Source organism: Colius striatus, chromosome 1, assembly GCF_028858725.1.
Source record: "Colius striatus isolate bColStr4 chromosome 1, bColStr4.1.hap1, whole genome shotgun sequence".
NCBI lineage: Eukaryota > Metazoa > Chordata > Aves > Coliiformes > Coliidae > Colius > Colius striatus.
In genome coordinates this window covers 176331874-176351404 of record NC_084759.1, presented here as the reverse complement: position 1 = coordinate 176351404, position 19531 = coordinate 176331874, and positions in this window count along the sequence as shown.

The following is a 19531-nucleotide window of genomic DNA, read 5'->3' as shown; positions in this document are numbered from 1 at the left end:
GTTATATGGCTAAAGGGTATTATTTTCATTAATGCCAGCATTATCAATAGGCTAATCTTCAAAACAAATCTACTTAATCTATAACCTTTGAAGCTATAGAGTTGCTTGGGTACCACAATAAGTATTACCCTTCCAATTTTGATTTTAGGTGCTGTAGCAATCAAAAGATAATACAGCTTCAAAGAGCAATATGACATAATTTGAAGTTCAATTTATCATTCTGGTAATGGACCAACCACTAGGATTTTTTTACTTGGCCTGACTGGGGCAAGAGAGGGACAGATAGAAGTCTTCAATCATCAGATTGCCTTGATATACACAACTAATTGGTAGTCTGAATATAGAGTTAGGTGAACTAAACACTTTGTAATTGACAGCAAACTGTCTGCTTTATCAACACCAATAAAAAAGACTAATGCAACCTAAGAGTTTTTCTCTCTGTGCCTGGGTATGCAGCAGATTTGTACCTCTTAACAAGCACTGTAATCCATAGATCAAAGGATAAACTAGCACACAAAATAAAACAGACTGTTCAATTTATATTTCAAAGTATTCTTATGCTTGAGAGATCAACCTACAAAAGAAAAATAGCTATCAGACTTCAGTGCAAGAATATGTATTTACTTTTAGTCTGTTTATGGTAGTGTCCATCAGGACCTGACATTCAATTCATCTGTTCCAGATATGACCAAATCTGTAAAAAACAGGATCTGGATTCCAGAGTGAGTAGGCATCACTAGATGCAGTTCATCTCTTTTCTGGAAGTACTTTCAGTTAACTTAGCGATATATATTCTCAATTTCGACTCCAATTTACCATTAACCTTTGAGAACTTTAAAAGCTTTTTACATGTGAACATTTAAAAAGAAAACACAGGAAGAAACCCAATAGGAAGACAAAAGAATGGTAGCACAATACCTGCCAAAACTTAGAAATATATACGAGGAATCTCACCTAAAAAAACACACCTGAAATTTTGAGACATTCATCAGTAGGCACTTGGTTGCTAGGCCAGGTCTACGTCTGCTTTGCATCTCTGGGGGAACTAACACTAGCCAAGGAGACCTTATAAGCCTGATCATTAATTGACTATCAGTCAGGCACAGAGATCTTTTCCAGGAGTAGCACTGGGGACTGGGTGGCAATCGTGTGCGGTCAGAGAGAGATATTAACAGATGAGGCCAGTGTCCCCGACTGATTTTGCCCAATTAAACTGAACCGTGCAAATCAGGAAGCAAGGAATGGCAATGCTTGGCTTTGTTATCACCAGGGCTATACATCAAGGTATGGATCTGTACCTGCTGATCGTCTACAGCAGTGCCCATATTGGTTGTTAATAACATACTGTCAATGTGTGTCCTTCAGCCAAAGCTTACATGTGAGGAGATTTCAGGAGCTTTACCTCCACAGAAAGTTTGAATGCTCCTGTGTTTTCGAGTTATTGCACAGAGGTGTAGGGTAAAAAAAGGGCAAACGGCAAATTTCTAAAGTGACTGGGGTTTGGGGGGTTTTCTGTTGTTTTCATTTTCAAGTTAAAAATTAATTGAAAAATTTTATGTGTGAATTGTCAGAAAAAGTGTTGTAGCCAAAGCATCAGTGACGCATCCTATGAAATCCATACCCTAGATGATGCATTTGAAAGGATCTTGAGCCTTTGATGTGTACAAAGCAAAGAAGTTTTGAGTATTGAACAATTCAGTCAGATCTCTATAAGGAGACACATACCACAAACACACCAGTACTCTATGTTCCTTACAGTACATTCAAGCTCTGGAAATGGAACCAAAAAACCAAAAAAACCCATATCACCTGTGGTGATGATATTATGGATTATATAAGCTTTCTCTGATATTCAGAAGGTATAGAAAGAGTTGGCATAGTAGGCATAGTCAGGATGATCTCTCACAGCGTGCTGCCACTTTAGTTTGAAGTCCTCAGTAAAGAACCTGGAGGAATTATTTCTGGCCAGTCCAATCATAGTGTCTTAGATGTGCTGATGAATGGTGTTGCTATACAAAAACTCCATGTTCAGAAGCAACCTTGAAATGTCTGTTTCCAGTGCTATCAAAGATGGGAAGTATTGTAAAGCTAAAGTTACCCGTAGAAAGATGAACAGCGGGAACATCAGTGATAATATGAGTGTGCTGCAGCTGTACCTGGACAGTGGGAAAGCCAGGGAGTTAAAAAAGGAAGAGATAGTTCCAGAAAATGGTCTGGGTGATTTTTTCTTTTGTTGTCTGCTGGTTTATTTCATTTTTAATTGGTGAGGAAGAGGGGTCATATTCTGATGCCAGGAGCCTTCCAAAAGTCAAGAAATGTCATACACAAAGCAAACCAGCATAGAGGTTTTTTAAATTTTCTTGGAAAGACTATCAGCTACTAAGTCACTTTATTAGATAGACATCTATTTTAAGAAGCAACTGAACCATATAGAGATTGTAACAAACTATGTAGTAATTGTTTGAGGTTTTTTTCTATTGCACAAGAAATATTTTGCACAGGTAAATGTGACTGAACAGTCACTTTCTTTGTGTTTGAAATCAAATTGAGATAGAAAGGACCAGAGCATTTGTTAAAAACTATTGATACACCATGTTTTTCAGGTTTATTGGGATAATTCTGTCAGTTATCAGGGAAAAAACCCACATTCTTCATCTGGAAAGCCCAGATGTGTCACTCCAAGATACCAATAACCTCTGCAAATGTTTGCATTGAGGTTCCCATAGAAAGATTAAAGTGTGTTTTCAGAAAAAGGTATTGCTCCTAGCTTTTATATGTCCAGTAACTTGCAGTTGCTGCAGCGTCTTGGTGCTTTTAGCAAATGAGCTAAGTTAGAAAAGTTCTTAAAGCTTTTCTGGTACTTAACATGGTCAAATTTACTGCTTGAATTGATTCACAGACATTATTTCAAGATAGCATTATGTGTTTACACTGAAATAAACAGTGGGTGCAAGTTCTTTCTTGTTTAAATCCCCTTCCAGGTTGTTTACATGTGTTCCTAACAGTCTTAGACTAAGATTTTCAGTTCTTGTCTCTTGCTGTAAATCTTCAGTGACTAAACTTAAATCCAAGCATTCACTTTGGATTTTGAAGAGGTTTAAATGGATGCAGACTTCTCAGTTTTATCTTGTTTGGTGGTTTTTTCCCCTTTCTTTTCTACCTAGGAAATAAAATAAGCAGATGGAATCTCAAGTCTTTTGAGAACAACCACAGGGAAGAAGTTTTCTGTGGGTGTGCAAAAACAGGCTAGAAGACAATTTGTAATTTATTGCTGCACTGCTGAGTCTGAAGTAATTGTGGCACTCCTGAGCAGTCTGAGGAGGCTGTGTGAAAGCACACATTAACACGGGAATGTTACTAGAAAAAAGTACAATGTCAAATGGGCTAGTTCCCACAAAAATTGCTGATGTGGAATTAACTAAAAAATTGTTATTTTTCTGGATGATGTTAAACCATGTATGGACTAAGTTGTATTAAAAAGAAATACATTTACAGCCTTTCTGTTTAATAACCTGTGTTAATGGGTGTGAATACAACATTAAGGATGAATTGTTTATTGCCAGACAAAGTATTCTGACATAATTATAGCACTCCATGGTCTTTCTTAATGGATAGTGTTAATTCTAGAGCCTATCTGGGTTTGCAGGAATTACTCACTGTATTAATAGGTGCCAGCTGTGAGATAAGCCACTGACAGCTTCTTAAAAATACTGTTTTTCTTTCACACTGACTTCATGCAAAGCTAATCACTGCACGGTTTTGCATTTGTTGCTGAAAGCCAAAAAAAAACCCCCCAAAATCCCCCCAAACCAACCACTTTGCTTTACTATTGTAAATATTTAACTGGTGAAATAGAAAATACTCTCTGGCTCCTTCTTGTTCAATGCCAGAAAAAATAATGATCTTTATATAATCATTCTTTTCTGCTACATTTGTTCAAGAAAAAAAATACTGTAGATTGTCTTTCACTGGTTCTGCAGCTTCATGGGGAATTGCTCCTGCAACTTTTTAACATGTAAAATCACCTGCAGACAAATTTTAATGCAAATACATCTGAGGAGCAAAAGGAGACTGATCTTGCAGTTTCCTTATCACTCTATAGCAGCTAATGGTAGGCTGTGCCCCAAGGGAGCACTCCCCTTCTCTGCTGAGGGGTTGTCTCTGCCTCTTGCCTGCCTTGGCCGCCACAGGGACAGAGTGGGACATGGGGAGTCAGATCAGCTCGCCAGGCTGACTCTAACTGCTCTGCTGTTTTCTGCAGAGTTCATTTTCTATGCTGTGATCTGTGAGCTCCTCCAGCTCAGCCCACAGCTGTTGGATTGGAAGCAGCAGGAGCCAGTAACCAGAGGCAAGGAGGAGGGAGCTGGACCATTCCTTCCAGGCTGCCGTCAGTCAGGCTTCATTGCACACATCACAAGCCAGCAATATAAAAACAGGTATCCCGAGCAATAAGACAGCATTGGAGGTTACACTGAAAATCACTCAAAGAAAGGAATTGTCCTAATGTCAAAAAGGACATGAATCTGACCTGTGATCAAAAGACAGAAAAGCCTCCAAACAGGCAACTTACTGGGAAGCAAAAAGCTCTTTGTAGATTATCACTTAATTAATGGCAGACATCTAAGCGGTACTTCACAGACACAGGACTTGATTCCCGGCACTCACCATCTGAACCTTTGCCCTGTACATTGCAAGACAGAAGCACAGAGACGAGCTTACATCACAGAGTCACAGTACTGAAGGATCATATCTAATATTAAATAATTAAACATGATAATGAGAGAACTCACCCAGACATTGACTAGACACATCTACATTAACTTACCAGATTAAAACTGTACTATTTCACCGCTTGATGACATGAGAAACTGAGGCCCTGATTTCCCAAGGTTAATCCTGGCCATGTGGCTCCACCTTTTCCCATTTTTCTTGCCTCTGGCACTGTCTGCCTGTGAGTGAGATAGGTCACCTCACTAGACCAGTTCTCTGCCAGCTCAGCCAGAAGATCCAACGAACTGTAGCATCATGTGAACAGTTACAAGAAAGCAGAAAGACTGGCAGAGTGGGAACTATCTTTCTGGGGGCAGCGGGCATCCAATTGTCTCAGCTGTAATGAGGACTCTTCCTGCAGCTCTCCAAAGTGCTCAGCATTTGTGTTTGGGTTATGGCACTAGTGGCTGCAAACCTGTAGCTGGTTATTTAACACTTTAAAAAAATCATTGGATCACAGGATCATTCAGGTTGAAAGGGATCTCAGAAAGTCTCTAGTCCAATCTCCTGCTCAAAACAGGGTTGTTTTTGAAGTCAAACTGGGTTGCTCAGGGCTTTGTCCTTTCTTGCCTTGACAAACCATTCTCTTTATCTGAGAAGGTGCACAGTTCATGTAGTTTGTGATAATTTCCAGGGGAAACGCCTTTCCTCTGTCACAGAAACATTGACACGGCTTTAGCAGAGAACACAACTATAAAAAATGGCCACCGTCCTTTTCTTATCTGGGCTTCTCAGCTGTAGGCAGAAGAGCACTGTGCTAATGCCTCCGTGCACACAGTGCACTGGCACACTCACAGCCTTCTCTCTCAGGAGGCACCACTCTCAGGTACTGTTTCTTCGGGTCCACTGAGAGACTTACAAACTTTCACCCAGGGACCTGTGACTTTCCCCTAACCATTTCAGTCCAAATGGGGCACGTGAGCTCACCTTGTTTGACCTGGAGTGATTTCATTTTGACCTCAGAGGCAGATGGCAATTCAGGTGGTGGGTACCAGGGCACAGGATTTTTTCTGAGGAAGGGGTGGGTGACTATGAACTGCAAGGAGGATAACTCTTCACCTCAGCATAGCCAGATACGGAAAAGGGCATCTGACCATAGCCTGAAACACACATAACATGATTATATCCTCTTCTTTAAAATGAACTTGAGACTCTTTTTCTGTTAAAAAGAAGCAAGGGAGCTAAAAAGAAAGTTATGTGGACAGCTAAGTCAGCTACTCAAAAGTTAGAAGATGCCAGCTGACTACACGACCTTGACTTAGTCCCCTGCGCACAGTGTGTTATGCAGTACCAGCACGTATAGTTTCTCCATGGGATCTCTGTCTGGTTCAGTGCAGAATACAGATGAAAAAGAGTAATAAAGGGAACTTAAAGTTGCTACTTTCTAACATTCAAAAGCTTCACCTTGGACCTTATATCCCAATTAATATTCCTTTAATGTAGAGGGTTACATGCCATATGCATGATGTGTGTAGACACACCTGTATATACTTGGGACCAGGTTCTCACCTGAAAGAAAAGTAAAAATGCCTTGGAAAAGATGGAAAAATAAAATTATTAACGATGAGATCTGATTTTTTCTTATCTTCGTTTGCAGTTCATGTCAACTTTGGTCTTATAAGGTCATGTTAAACAATTCATATAGGAAATGGTAAATGAGCTTATCACAGCAAATGTAAACCAAATATGACCGAGTTCAGATGTGACCGTGTGAACAGCCACATGGGGGGAAAATCCAGGCAGCTGCTTCCAAATAACCATTAATCCTCCCAAAGGCAAATAGGCAAGAGAACAGCCTAAGGCCTCTAAGAGCCAGACCTTGTGCATGAGGAAGCTGGGATGAGGCAGGAAGCTGAAAGGAGAGCTCACGTACAGTGACATCATTTGCTACTAATGCTGCCTTTTTTTTCCAGCTCTCTTAATTCCTTTGATTTTTGTTTTTTCCTTCTTTTTTCTTTATTGCTTCTACAGTCAGAAGTAAACTAAAGAAGATAATATGGGTATAATATCAGCTACAATAAAGAATTTAGATGTTTATGAATCAGAGATATTTTCAAGTGAAATTTAATATCCTCTTGTGGTTCTTCTGAACGGCCAAGAAATCTGTAGAATGGGCTTAAAGGTGGGAAATCTCTGCCATATATTGAGTTCAGCAGCCTTGATTTCTAGTCCTCTATCTCCCTATTGATTTGTGATACCTTTGTGGATGAGACACAGGAAATCAATATAATGGCTTTTATTTTGTCCCCTAATTCCTATTAAGAAAATGAGGGAATTATAACATTTTGGCAACAACACACATTGGATGGAAAAGTACAGTGGAGAGGTTTCTCATTGATTTAGTGTGATCAAGATTTACACTGTTTTTTTTTTTTAATACATCCATTTCTAAATGTCCACACAATAACAGGGCCAAAAGGTGCCTGGATTTAATCAGAAAAACACAACCATAAAAGAAACACTGTAAAATATGATAACCCTTCTTACATCAATAAGATATCTTTAAAGATACTATTTTAATTCAGATCAAGTGTTTGTCAATTAAGAGCATTAACTGGGGACACTGTCATCGTAACTGGCATATGCATTCATCCATGGACGTAGCCTGGAGGGGTGGTGATCAATTATTCAGCAAGGCATTTTATGCTGCCTCCACCTTTCATAACACATCATCTGCTAGATTGTGATCAGCAGCAAATATCACAACAGCAGCAAATAATAATAATAAAACCCCAAAATTTTTTGGTTGAAGCTCAGTGAGATTATATTTTTCTCAGTAAAAACTCTCCTCAGTCCCTAGGTTATGGAAGATGTACAAGTCCGGCTCCTTCTGTTCTCCAAAAAGAGCTGAGATGGTGGTTTCCCATTCTTCAAATATCCCATATGCTTTAGTGTTCCAACCCCTCAGAATTCTGACTCCTCCATCACATTTATTGTCACTTCCTCCTCCCCCAGATCTTTGCTGTTGGTCCAGCAGCATATTGATAGAGAACAGCTCTCCCTGTGTGCTTTTCCAGTTTTAAAGCCGCCCAAGACTGCAGTCAGAGATGTGGCTCTGGATAAATCTGATGGAGTTAAAGAGGTCACTGCCCCACACACTCGTCCCTTTCTTCCCCATCCCCCATCTACCTCCAGCTCAGTTCTCTTGGGTCAGCCCAAAGCAAACTATTCCACCAAAAACCTGTTTGTTTTCTGTTGGATCGGGGGAGTTGATTCACCCCGAAGTTGCATAATCCCCCAGTGTGATGAAAGGAAGAGAACAAGGACGTGTGTGGGAGCAGGGACAGAAAACTGCCATTTTGGTGGCAGCCCACAGTTGTACCAGATTAAGTGCAGCATGAACCAGTCTCTGAGAAGAACATGTTGACCACAATCTCCCTACCAGGGAAAATACAATATTTTCAGGTGATATAAGCTACTTCTTGCTTCCTTTGGCTTTTTTAGTTAGGCTTTCATGGGCTTGCCCCTCACTGGAGCCGGAGTCACAGTTTATGCACTTTATAAACAAGATACATATGTAAAAACTCCTTCCAATTAAGTGTTTGGTTTGGGGTTTTTTTCCTTAAACCCTACCTGCATGAATCCAAGCAGGACTCTCTCCATACTCATTCTCTCACTTTTTAAGTTATTTATACTTCTCACCCTTGTATTTTAGCACTAGGTAGGCTCTATTTTATTTTAACTTTTTTTTGGTAGCAAATAGACTTTTTTTGATTCATAACAAGAAAAACATACCAGAGTCCATTATAAAACAATCAAGATCGTTAATCCTATTCTTCTCCTGTGGGAGCTGCTTTGTGTTTCTGTTGCTTCAGGGCATCCATCTCTTAGAAGTGCATATTCAGTATTTTCCCCCTTGTATTTCCTGTTGCCATGAGCAATACCAGGTATGGAGCAGGATAAGTGGGTGAAACTGCAGTATCTCTTCATCTGTCTCCCTCTCTCCTAGGAGTTCGAGGGATAAGAGCAACATGACTTGGGAAGTAGCATTTCAATTGGTCTTCCTGTGGGCAACTATTGTTTCTGCATTGTCTAGGTGCATGTGCATCCATCTTGAAGACTCCTGGCTGATTCTCAACTGAGCTTAATATTTGGAAAAGAATAAGTTTTCTATTATGACATCAAAAGGAACTTGTAGCTCTGTAAGAAGTAAACTGTGCAGTTCTTGCTTTTGAGTTAACAATCAGACCTAAACCTAAATAATTAAACCTGTTAGGTAATTAAACTATGTTCTGGGTGGAATTAAACATATAACTAAAAGAAGTAATTCACAAGAAAACATCTTGGTCACAAAAGTCCTTTAGTATGCCTAATTTTCACCAAAAAATCCCACCTCAAAAAGCAGTAACCTTATTTCCAGTATCACTGAAGTCAAATATATACGATTACTGAAAACTGGCAAGGGATGGACAGCTAGACTGCTTCTATGTTCTAGGTCCATCCGTTGACAAAATGCTTTCTGATCTCAACAAACAGCTCTGGGTATGTGTGAAATGTGTGAACATGTCTGCTATCACTTTAAAAAATTGTGTCTATGGACCAGTGGGAAATGTTTTGAGAGAGGCAGCAAGCAAAAGCAAAATGTTTAGAAGTGGTCTCCCAACCACCAAGAGATGGGGATGTAACAGTCTTGATCAAAGCTTCTGAGGTGGGGTGGGCCAGAGAAGAGAGCATCTCTGCTGCACAAAGGTCAGGGAGTGGGATAACTGAGAAGACTGGACAGGCCTGCTGGAAAATCCTGCTGCTTGGCAGGGTGCCCAGAGAACAAGACTTGCCATGAAAAGGAGGCAAAGGACCCTCAAAGGAGGTTGCCTCTTTGATTTTCTGCCTCAGTTAGTCTGGGACCTTCTCAAGGGTACCTGGGAACTAAGGAAATCTTCTGTATCTACTGACTCCTGTTGCTGCTCTCTCACAAATCTCTGATCAATGTAGATGGATACTCATCTTCAGAGGAGGGGAAGTGGCTCCCACAGAAGAAAGACCTGGGGCTCTACCACCAAATCCTTGCTGTACTTGTGTTGGAAATTAAACTAATTTGATTGTAAAATATTAGAATTGTGCACAACCAGGATGCATTAAAACTTGCTGAAACCAAGCAACTATGTGTGTGCTGAGGCCTGAGGCCACAAACTTCAGGGTGAAAAAGCACTAGGAGTCCTCTGGTGCTAGACAATGAAACAAATGAGAAGAACAGGGAGCTAATCTTCCCTACCTGAAGTTAACAATAAGACTGGGATATTGACACCCAAGTGTCAAGTGCAGAAAAGTTACAATGATTTTAAATCTGCATAAAGCTGGGACTTCTGAGATAAGCAGCAGAAACTGACTTCTAAGTTAAAACCAGAAACCACCTGGAGATGGACAAAGGAACAAGACTCCAGTTGCTATTGGTCTAAGCTGTTTCAAGAGGGGAGGGGAACTTGTATTGTGAGGGTATAATAACCTGGGGACTTCCTGTTTTGGGATCCCTCTTGTAAAAGAGGGTCTGGGTCTGTGCCAAAACCTGGAGCCTGAACTCTTCATTACTGACAAGGGCTGAGATTGGATCCAGATACACCCAGATTCCTCATGGGAGGAGCTTAAAAATGAAGAGGGCCCAGTCCAAAGCTCATGACTCAGTTGGAGAAGGCCTGTTGGAAACTCCCACAGCAACCTGGGAACTGCATCCACATTCCCAAACCATCTGCAGCCAAGTTAATTCTGCTACAAACAAGACATCCTCTGGCACTGGACCATATATTAGTATTCTTAGACTTTCTATAGGCCCCTTTCAAAGCCTCTTCTTAGACACTCCACTAGTCCAAATCCTTTTGATGCCTCTTGTTTAGCACACGCCAAGAGCACTGGCATATTCCTTATCTCTGTCTGCTTTGCCAGTGAGGGTTTGCTGCGCAGTAACTCCTCTCCAGAGCCTCAGCAAGTCTCTCTGGATCTCCTTTGGATCACAGCTGATAAGACTGAAAACATGACATTTCTCTGGGCTTTCATGAGTGGCCTTTGATGGGTTCTGCATGGGCAATAGAGCCACTGCTGGCTAGCATGGCAATGGAGACCTGGGGTGTAAGGCAAAGTCAAAGCCAAAGGCTGCAGAGATCCAGCTGCAGGAAAAGGATGAGCAGGGCTGAGAATGGGTACTTTCAGGAATCACTTTGGCTCTCAGGAAAAACAGTTATAAGTGGTCAAATAACTGACCAAGGAAAGACCTGAGAAGAGATATGGGAGGTCCAGTAAAACCCTAGTCAAGAAAGAAAAGATCTGATTTATCATAAGACTCATCAGCAAATACTTAAGCCCTTTTAGGAACACTTATCCTTTTGGAGTGACTTTCTACCCAATGAGTATTTAATATCATGTAGCTGCAATATTTTGATGGGGTGCAAGGCTTTTAAAAGTCCAGCTTAGTGCTCTGCTAGTGCATGACCCACAGCCCTTCAGCCCATTGCACTATTACACCCCTTAGCACAGTGCAGGATCCCAGGACAGACCCACTGCCCTGCCTCACTGCTCTGTAAACCACCACCTAATTTTACTTTCTGTATCTTCTACAGTAAACTGTAAAGCACCATTGTTAAAGGGAGTTATTAAACAAATACAAGTTGGTGATGAACAGCCACCTCTTAAGCAGGAAACTATGTGTCATCGAGCTTCTCGCTCTTGTCAGGGAAGAGAGAAGTGAAGGAGAGGTGATAATGGCAGGTGCTGCCTCTGTGGAGGGAGGTGGAGACAGCATTGGAAAGGGTGGAAAGCTCAGATTGTGGCAAAGGGAGAAAAGGAATACAGTACAGTCAATATGGTGGAAACAGATAAAGGTCAAGCAAAAGAAGAATGTATTAGAAGTGAAACAAAGCAGAACCATCAACATCTTCAGAGCTATAAGAAAAAGCATGAAAATGTTATAATCAAAATTCCTAAAATAGACACATGTTAGCACACAGAGTGAGGAAAAAAAAATAACAGGGAGGCTTCAATCTTGTCTGTCTCTTTCTCTAATCTAGCCAGCAGTGTGCCCATGTTCCCACGCAATGTGCCTATAATTATAAGCTGCGATCTATCAAAGCAGGACCTGGAAATTTTCATCTTACTGCCCTGCAAACATATGGGGAATGCTGCAAAACTGTTAGAGCATTGAGTCTCCTCATTTAATCACATTGTTATTTAGCACCATGACTCTGTACATAATGAAAGTGGTTCAGTTTCCAGTGAGTAGGGCTTGATAGTATCACATAATTAGGTAAGAAATGTAATGAACATGACCAACATCTCACCTAGGTTTACTGTCTCTTGGCTTCTAATGGAAATTGCTTGGAGTTGCGTCCACTTTACCTGATCCCACCCAAGGCTCTCTTTACAATTAACAAAAATTAATGAAGTGTAAGAATACATTTAAAGAGCTCCTTTTTAATTTCTATCACTTATTTGTGCTCAAGAGCCTGTTCCTCATTCTTTCCCCCACATGCTGATAAATTCCATGCTGACAGACTGAAGGGGTTGAACTTAAAAGAGCCTTAAAATGCTTTGGCAGATACTGCACCAGCAATGGATGTCTCCCCCTTGCACTTCACTACAGCATCGTCCTGCTGCTGTAAAGGAGTATGAACCCAGGCAAAGACAGGCCTGTCCTCAATCTAAGAACACTGAAGTATTTTATAGATGTAGTATTTGACCTTGCTAGTGATGGGAGGTTATTGATACTTAGAGGAGCATCACAGCTAGAGGCACAATGGAGCTTGTTGTGGGCTGCGGGGAAATAGAGTCTATGGCCCCAGGCTTCAACATAGCTTTGAAAGACAGAGGACAGTTATTAGCTTTGAAGACCTTGTAATTTGCCTCCAAGGAAAAGACAGTCTAGTTTTGTGAGACAGTAACTTTGAAGATCAAAAAACCAAAACAAAATATAAACCCCAAACCAACCCCCCCCCCCCCCCCCCAAACAGCTTTAAAGCATCTCTTCCTGAAATATTAAAGTGCCTGTGAACCAAACATTACCAGACCTACCAATCTCTGGGAAAGACATGCAGAATCTCCTGAAAGCTTAGACTAGCCAGGAAAAAATGTTCAGGTGTGTGAAACTAGATTTATGGATTTCAGTCACATTTTTATCCGGAAGGCTTTTACTAAAACGTTCTGCCTTGGAGATGTGCTTAGTTACCGATCAGTTTGCCACTGTCCCCGCAGGACAAAGACACATAAGCTTTGAGCACAGGTCGCTTCAGCTGTTGAAATTGCTGCGATGAGCAGAGGGCAGAAGCCCAAGCTAGCATGGAAGAACCATGGGGAGAAGCAAGGGCTGAGCAGAAGGTGCTCACAGAGGTCATCGGAGGTAACTGATTAGCTCAGGAACAGCCAGGAAAGGAAAAGCTATTCTTATGCCCATTCAATATTCAGCAGTATCAGATGAAAAGCCAAGACAGCTGGTGTCCTACGTGATGCTCGTTATCCTCAAGTTTTATAAGCATATTTTCCATTCCATCATCCAAGGTTTTAAAGAGAGTATTTAACAGCATCTGCAGAACCCCAATCAGTACACCTCATCAGTTTTTGTGTGAACTACTGTGAGCAGTTTTCCCCCCAGATTTTCACCCCAGTTACAGTAGTAGCATTTAGACCCCATTGTTACTATGTCACAGTATCATAAATCTTAATGGAGTCAAGATAAATGGTATCTACCACCTCTCTTTTACATGTAAAATCTGCACCCTGGTACAGAAAGACATTAGATTGATTACAGTCCACATTGATTTTTACTTCTCACCCCTTTGCTCGATAATTGTCTTCCAGGACTTTTTTTAACCATGGGTCTAAAATCCCATTTTTCAAAACCAGAAACCAAGTGTGTAGTTGTAAATGCAAATTCTCAGAGACAACACCTAAAATTGCCTGGGGTCTCAAGGTACTCTGGAAGGCCCAGACATTTTAATAGCATCCAACTAATTCAAGCACTCCCTACCCCATTCTTTCACAGTTGCAACTTGCCCTCTCATAGACGGTTGCTAGCATTAGAGCTGACTTTACCAGTGAAGGCTGATTCCACCAGGGCTGAAACGCCTCCATCTTTTCAGCTGCTGCACCGAGAACTTCTCCCTGCTGAAGAGTGGATCAACTTGCTCCCTGGTTTTACCCTTCCCTGCCCTATCCTTTCCACAGTGAACTCTTAAACCCTTGAAAAGGAGAGGGAAAAGAACCAAGAAAAATTCCAAAATGAACAGCTAATAAACCTTCTTAGATAGCAACAAACAGCAAAAAATACCACCTAGCACAATACTGTGGCACAAAATACAGCTTTTAAAACCAGTTCTCGATTAATAATGCACTTACCACTCATATCGGAGGCGTGTATGAAACTCATACTCAAGTATTCTCCAAAGGAATATGTCTAGACATTTCAAATATAGTCTGCTGGCCTCTCTCATCAGCTGAAGCCTGAGTACGACACATCTGTCAGCAAACATGTCAGCAAACATTAGCTTGTGGGATTCATTGCAGTTTTTGCTATAATGCAGTTAATGATGACCATATATATTTTAATCACTTCAGTGAATTCCATTTAACTCATTTATATAATGTCAAGGAACTGTAAATATTACCTTGCAAGAGGAGAGAGAAACAGAGATGGCAGAGGAAAGTTCCCGTGCAGCAAATTTTGGAATTAATTTCTTGTTCCTTATTCATTATTAAAAGTAATTTTAGAACAAAACATAGGATGAACTTTTATTATTAGTTGCTTGCTTAAGCTTGGTAGAGTTGTGTCTGTTTTCAAACATTTTATATTCTTCTGTTTAATTAAAATTAAAAAGCAGATGAGCTAAATGTGACAGCAGATAAATGACTACTGAAGGAAAAAGAACCTGAATGAGTACAGCTTCCTTCAGCTGTAAACCTAGGCCTTTATTTAGACATTCAATTTAGTCAATGATAATAGAAGTGGAAAATCAATTGGACATAATAAAGAAATGAATGGCAAAGCTGGAAAGTAATGTTTGTTTTTTAAAAAAGCATCTTGCAGGTAAAGTATAGTTACAAGGAGACACCCTACGCTGATCTGCAGTCTGGGTATCAACACATAAAAAACCACAGAACAGAAATCTCCCCACTGAGAGAATCAGAAATCAAGGGAGGAAGTCTTCATCATAGGCAGAAGAACAAACAGCAAGTTACGAATGAGGAAAACACCCTCAGCATGAATCATATCTGTGGTGAACAGAGATAAGACGTTGTCATCCAGACAGTTGGAAAAACTGGAGAAAGCTCTGAACAATAACGATCCCATAGGGGAAGGAGGGACGGGAGAGCTGGGAAGTGAGTTTCAGAGACACTATTTTTCAGAAGCATCATTAAGTCTTAGAAATTACTCTTTGGCCAAACAGCCCTTGAACAATAACTGGTGACACAAAGGGCAGATTGGGAAGTCATTCGTGGCTTCAGTTTTCAAAAAAAGCTGAGCCTCATCCACCTTTCCCATATTGCTGTGAAGTTTAGCACCTGAGAAAATCAGATAACTGAGTTGAGTTGAATGTGAAAAACAAACCTTTACTGCAATATGCAAAATCACCCATTTCCTATAAAAGCCTTCCTTAAATAGAATGATTTGATGTTACACATGATTGTGTGCATTGGTTTTTAGTTGACCCTTTTAGCTCCCTTTTTGTCCCTTATTTTGATACCGGTCTCCAGTCTACCAGTGTTTTCTGTCTCACTTGCCAATTTTCTTTCTTTTTTTCCACTCTGAAGCTCTCCTTTCTTTCCTCTCCAGCATAATAATACATCCTCTTAATTTCCACAAAGTCACTGTGCCATCTGCATTTGAGCCTTTCATGTCAGCATCTATTTAAATATAACACCTATGTAAAAAGAGTTTACAACAAATAGCTCTCCTAACAGACAGGTGTCATTGTTCCCCAGGAGAAGCTAGTTAAAGCATGAAGATAACTTAATGTGAAGATGTAGTGACTCCTATTTGCATGAACATAATCAGTGTTATATACTTCTGTGTGACTGAAATCAAATCTTTGCATTAGAATTTACACCTATGTACACCAGACAGCCACATAAATTTAATCCTCATAAATTCTGATCTAAAGTACTGTTAAGAGTGGAATCGGTAGAAAGAAACCAGAAAATGTTTGGTGAAATTGATATACACTGGATGGACATTTGGCCTACTCATTTTTTTGGCCATGTCTGCCTCCTCCCCTTCTCCTCCAACTCCCAGCCCTTAGGAACAATGAAGTTGCATCCAGACAATGCTGTTATAATTACTAATTGCTCTGTCCTCAAACAAGCAGAGTAATCTGTGTGCAGTGCTCATACCACATTCAGAGCAAGGGAACTCAGTGCCTTCCCATCAACCATTTTGCCATTTCAAAGGTCGGTTGCACTGAAATGAAATCCTAAGGAAAAACACCACACTAAATTTGCAGAAAGTTGGCAGGAGTAGCAAGATATTGTAGTTTGTACTCTTTTAACATTTAGCATGCATACACCATGTGTGCAATATAGTACAAACTCTGCCATCCTAGCAGAAATAACAGAAGAGTGAAAAAAAGGTAAACGTTTTGCAAGGGCTACTTTGTCCTGAACTCAAGTACTCCACCATGGGCTTGACCTAAATTGTGTGGCAAATGGAGAGGATTCTGGACATTCTCCATCAGCTTCAGCTAAATTAAATATGAACATGAATAATGACTTGGGGCCCTGCATTCTCTGGGGTGTCACAGGCATAGGACTCTCAGAGAATTCGCCCTTGCTGAGGAACCATGTTCCAGATTTTAATTAACCGAGTTTGCACTGTTGAGCTTTCCTTGTGAAAGCCTCCCACGGTAAAAACTCTTCTTGAAAACGTTACATTGCAGCTGATGAAAATAAATCTACCTCTTGAATTTTCAAAAGCCTTTCTTTGGAATAGCATGATTTCAAGGACTACATGGTTCATGAACTCAAAACCATCACATCCAAGTACTGCATGTTCCCATCTTTCCTAACTACCATATGCTACTGAGTCATTTCATTTCATATGCACCCTCATGGCTCCAGCATTCATGGGCAGATGGGTTTTTGCCACCTAATCAAATTTGCACATCAAGGACATCCCAAGTGACCTCCTTTGTAGAACTGTGTCTTCCTTTAGTTCTTCTCCCTTTTGTGAACATTTGCAAGCCAGTACAAACTTGTACTACCAAAAGGTTCTTAATTTTCGGATACAAGACACACATTTTTCAATTAAGCACAACATAGTACAAGCAGTTCTATCCCATTCACTCTAAAAATACAATTCAGTGCCTTAGAACTTCACAGCATACCCACACAGTCCTTAACATCCCTTCTGGTTCTATTTTGGGTCTCTCCTTCCATAGCCACATCTGTTCATTGGATAGAACGCCTCTACGTCCTCTGACATCGCACAGGGAGATACAAGAATGCATCTTTACTTCTGCAATCAAGTGCCAGCTTTTGCTGGTACTGTACCAAGCTTGATGCAGCACTTAAATTTGGATACCTTCTATTTTTCTTTATCTGCATATTGATAAGACTGAATTTTCACAGATAGATCAGCTCATCTTAATGTGGGTTTGTAACTGTTGCCATTGATAAGCTCAGAATTGCATTTGATTCTCTGTGGCGTCCTATTAATCATCCAGGAAAGTTCTTACATTAGTAACTGTGGTATTTCTCCAAGCTGCTGTGACCTACATTGCCTCAGCAGGTTGGTTAGATTTTTCACGCACGCGTTTATCACATTTTACTGTAACTCTTTACTGGCTCTGTTACTTCTCTCATCCATTAAATACTTTGCATCAGCACACATCATCTCTCCTGCCTGAATGCACAGCAGGATCAGGATTAGCCTGGCACTGATAAAACATTATTTCACAAACCTGTACAATTCTTCAACTTAAAAAATATTGCTTTCTTTTACATACAGAACCTCCTCAGCCCATCCCTTCTAGGATGTGTTTTATGGACACCAGGATAGATACAAAGAAACAAGGTCATCTATGTCAAGAATGACCAAACCCTCCACTTGGCACCTTTTTCTCTAAAGAAGGAATCCTGTAGTAATTTTTAATATTGGAAGCAGCTACAGACAAAACTCATCCTGTTAAGACCCCTAAGATAAACAATGCTGCTTAGTATGAGCAGTTTCAGGACACTCAAAGGGAATTTCGTAATCTATACGAAAAAGATGCAATCAGCAACTCAACATTGGTTATTTTGAAATAACACACCTGTAAGAGTGTCATTTGAAATATTTTTACAGGAAAGTAATGGTGGAATTGGGATGGCATATATTATCATCCCAATGATAACTGCAGATGCCAAATAGAACACAAAGTGGAAATGAAGAGGTCTCTGTACTAGTTACTTCTAAGTGTTCATAGTAGCACTTAATGAATCTCATTTTTACATAGGACAGTTTCACGTCTAGCTTTTCTAAGCAATTTAATATTTTGTACCTCAAAAGGCTACAGCCAAAAGGCATGCACAGCTCACCTTCCCATGCTATAATGAGTCATCTCTGCAGACTAAAAAAGGGCTCTCCTGGAAAACACGGTGACCCAGAAGCCAAAGACAAAGTGTTTACAATTTGTTCCAGACATCACCTATTTAGCTACACATAGCTCTTTATATTTACAGCCTCTTATATTGCTCTGCTGAGACTAGTAACCTGAATATGCCAAGAACATAGTGGGAGCCTGATGAACATGGACTAAAATTATTCCAGTGTTTCATAGCTGCAATGGTTTAACAAGTGCTGCACAGGCACAGCATGAGTACTACCATTTATAATCAGTTAAGCCAATCATCCATATCCCTCCTTCCACAGCACTTTGTTCCCCGTGGACAGATAAACGTCATCTTCTAGTGGCTTTTGAGACACTACTTGGCTAGCCATTTCAATAAACAGGCAGGCCTGTGATCCACAAAGCACTATTTTGACAATTTTCAAGCTGTTTGGAAAATACAAAAGACAAAACCTAGTAAGTGGATGCTTGCACAAAGACCCAGGTTTTTGACATTATTTAAGAAAATAAAAATCTGTCTGCCACTTAACGTCACTTTCTCCAGAATCAGAATCGTGGCTTGCTAGCCTAGCCCATATCCTCAAAGTACTAAAAAGCCCGCCAAATCAACACAAAAACCCCCACCCACAAACCCCTGTGGTTTTTCTAACAATAACAGGAAAATGTTCTAGGAGGCATTTTTCATTTCTCCTGTCTCTTGGTAACATGGCTACATAACCTCATCTGTTTGGTCCAGGGGCCATGCAGCCATCAAAGCTGCTTTCTGCTTCCCAAACTGGTGCATTAAGATACCAAACTCTGACAAAAGCACCGCTCTGTCTGCTGCTCACGTTCTGAAAACTACTTGCACCTTGTCGGCCTGATTCTAATTAGGAGCTTAGTTAATACTCCACCTAATTTCTCAGCACTGATTGGACTCAGGAAAGAATCCTGAAGCCCTGCCGCTTGGAGTAGGTGAGACTGGGAGCACAGAAGCAAATCAGGAGCAAATCCCTTGGTACTCAGAGATCAAAAAGAGACATGGTTGATGTGATTTTGTCTTTTTTTCCAAGATTAGGCAGCTGCATCAGTGGGTGCTACAGACAAGCCAAGCAAGCAAAGCAGGTACTTATGCTGGATAACAGTTACCTATTGCTGATGCTCTGAATTTCTCACCTAGAGATGCTCCATTACCTTGCCAAAAGAGAACAGAAACTTAAAATGATTCAGAGACCAAAGTGCAAAAATCCTTCTCCTTCCAA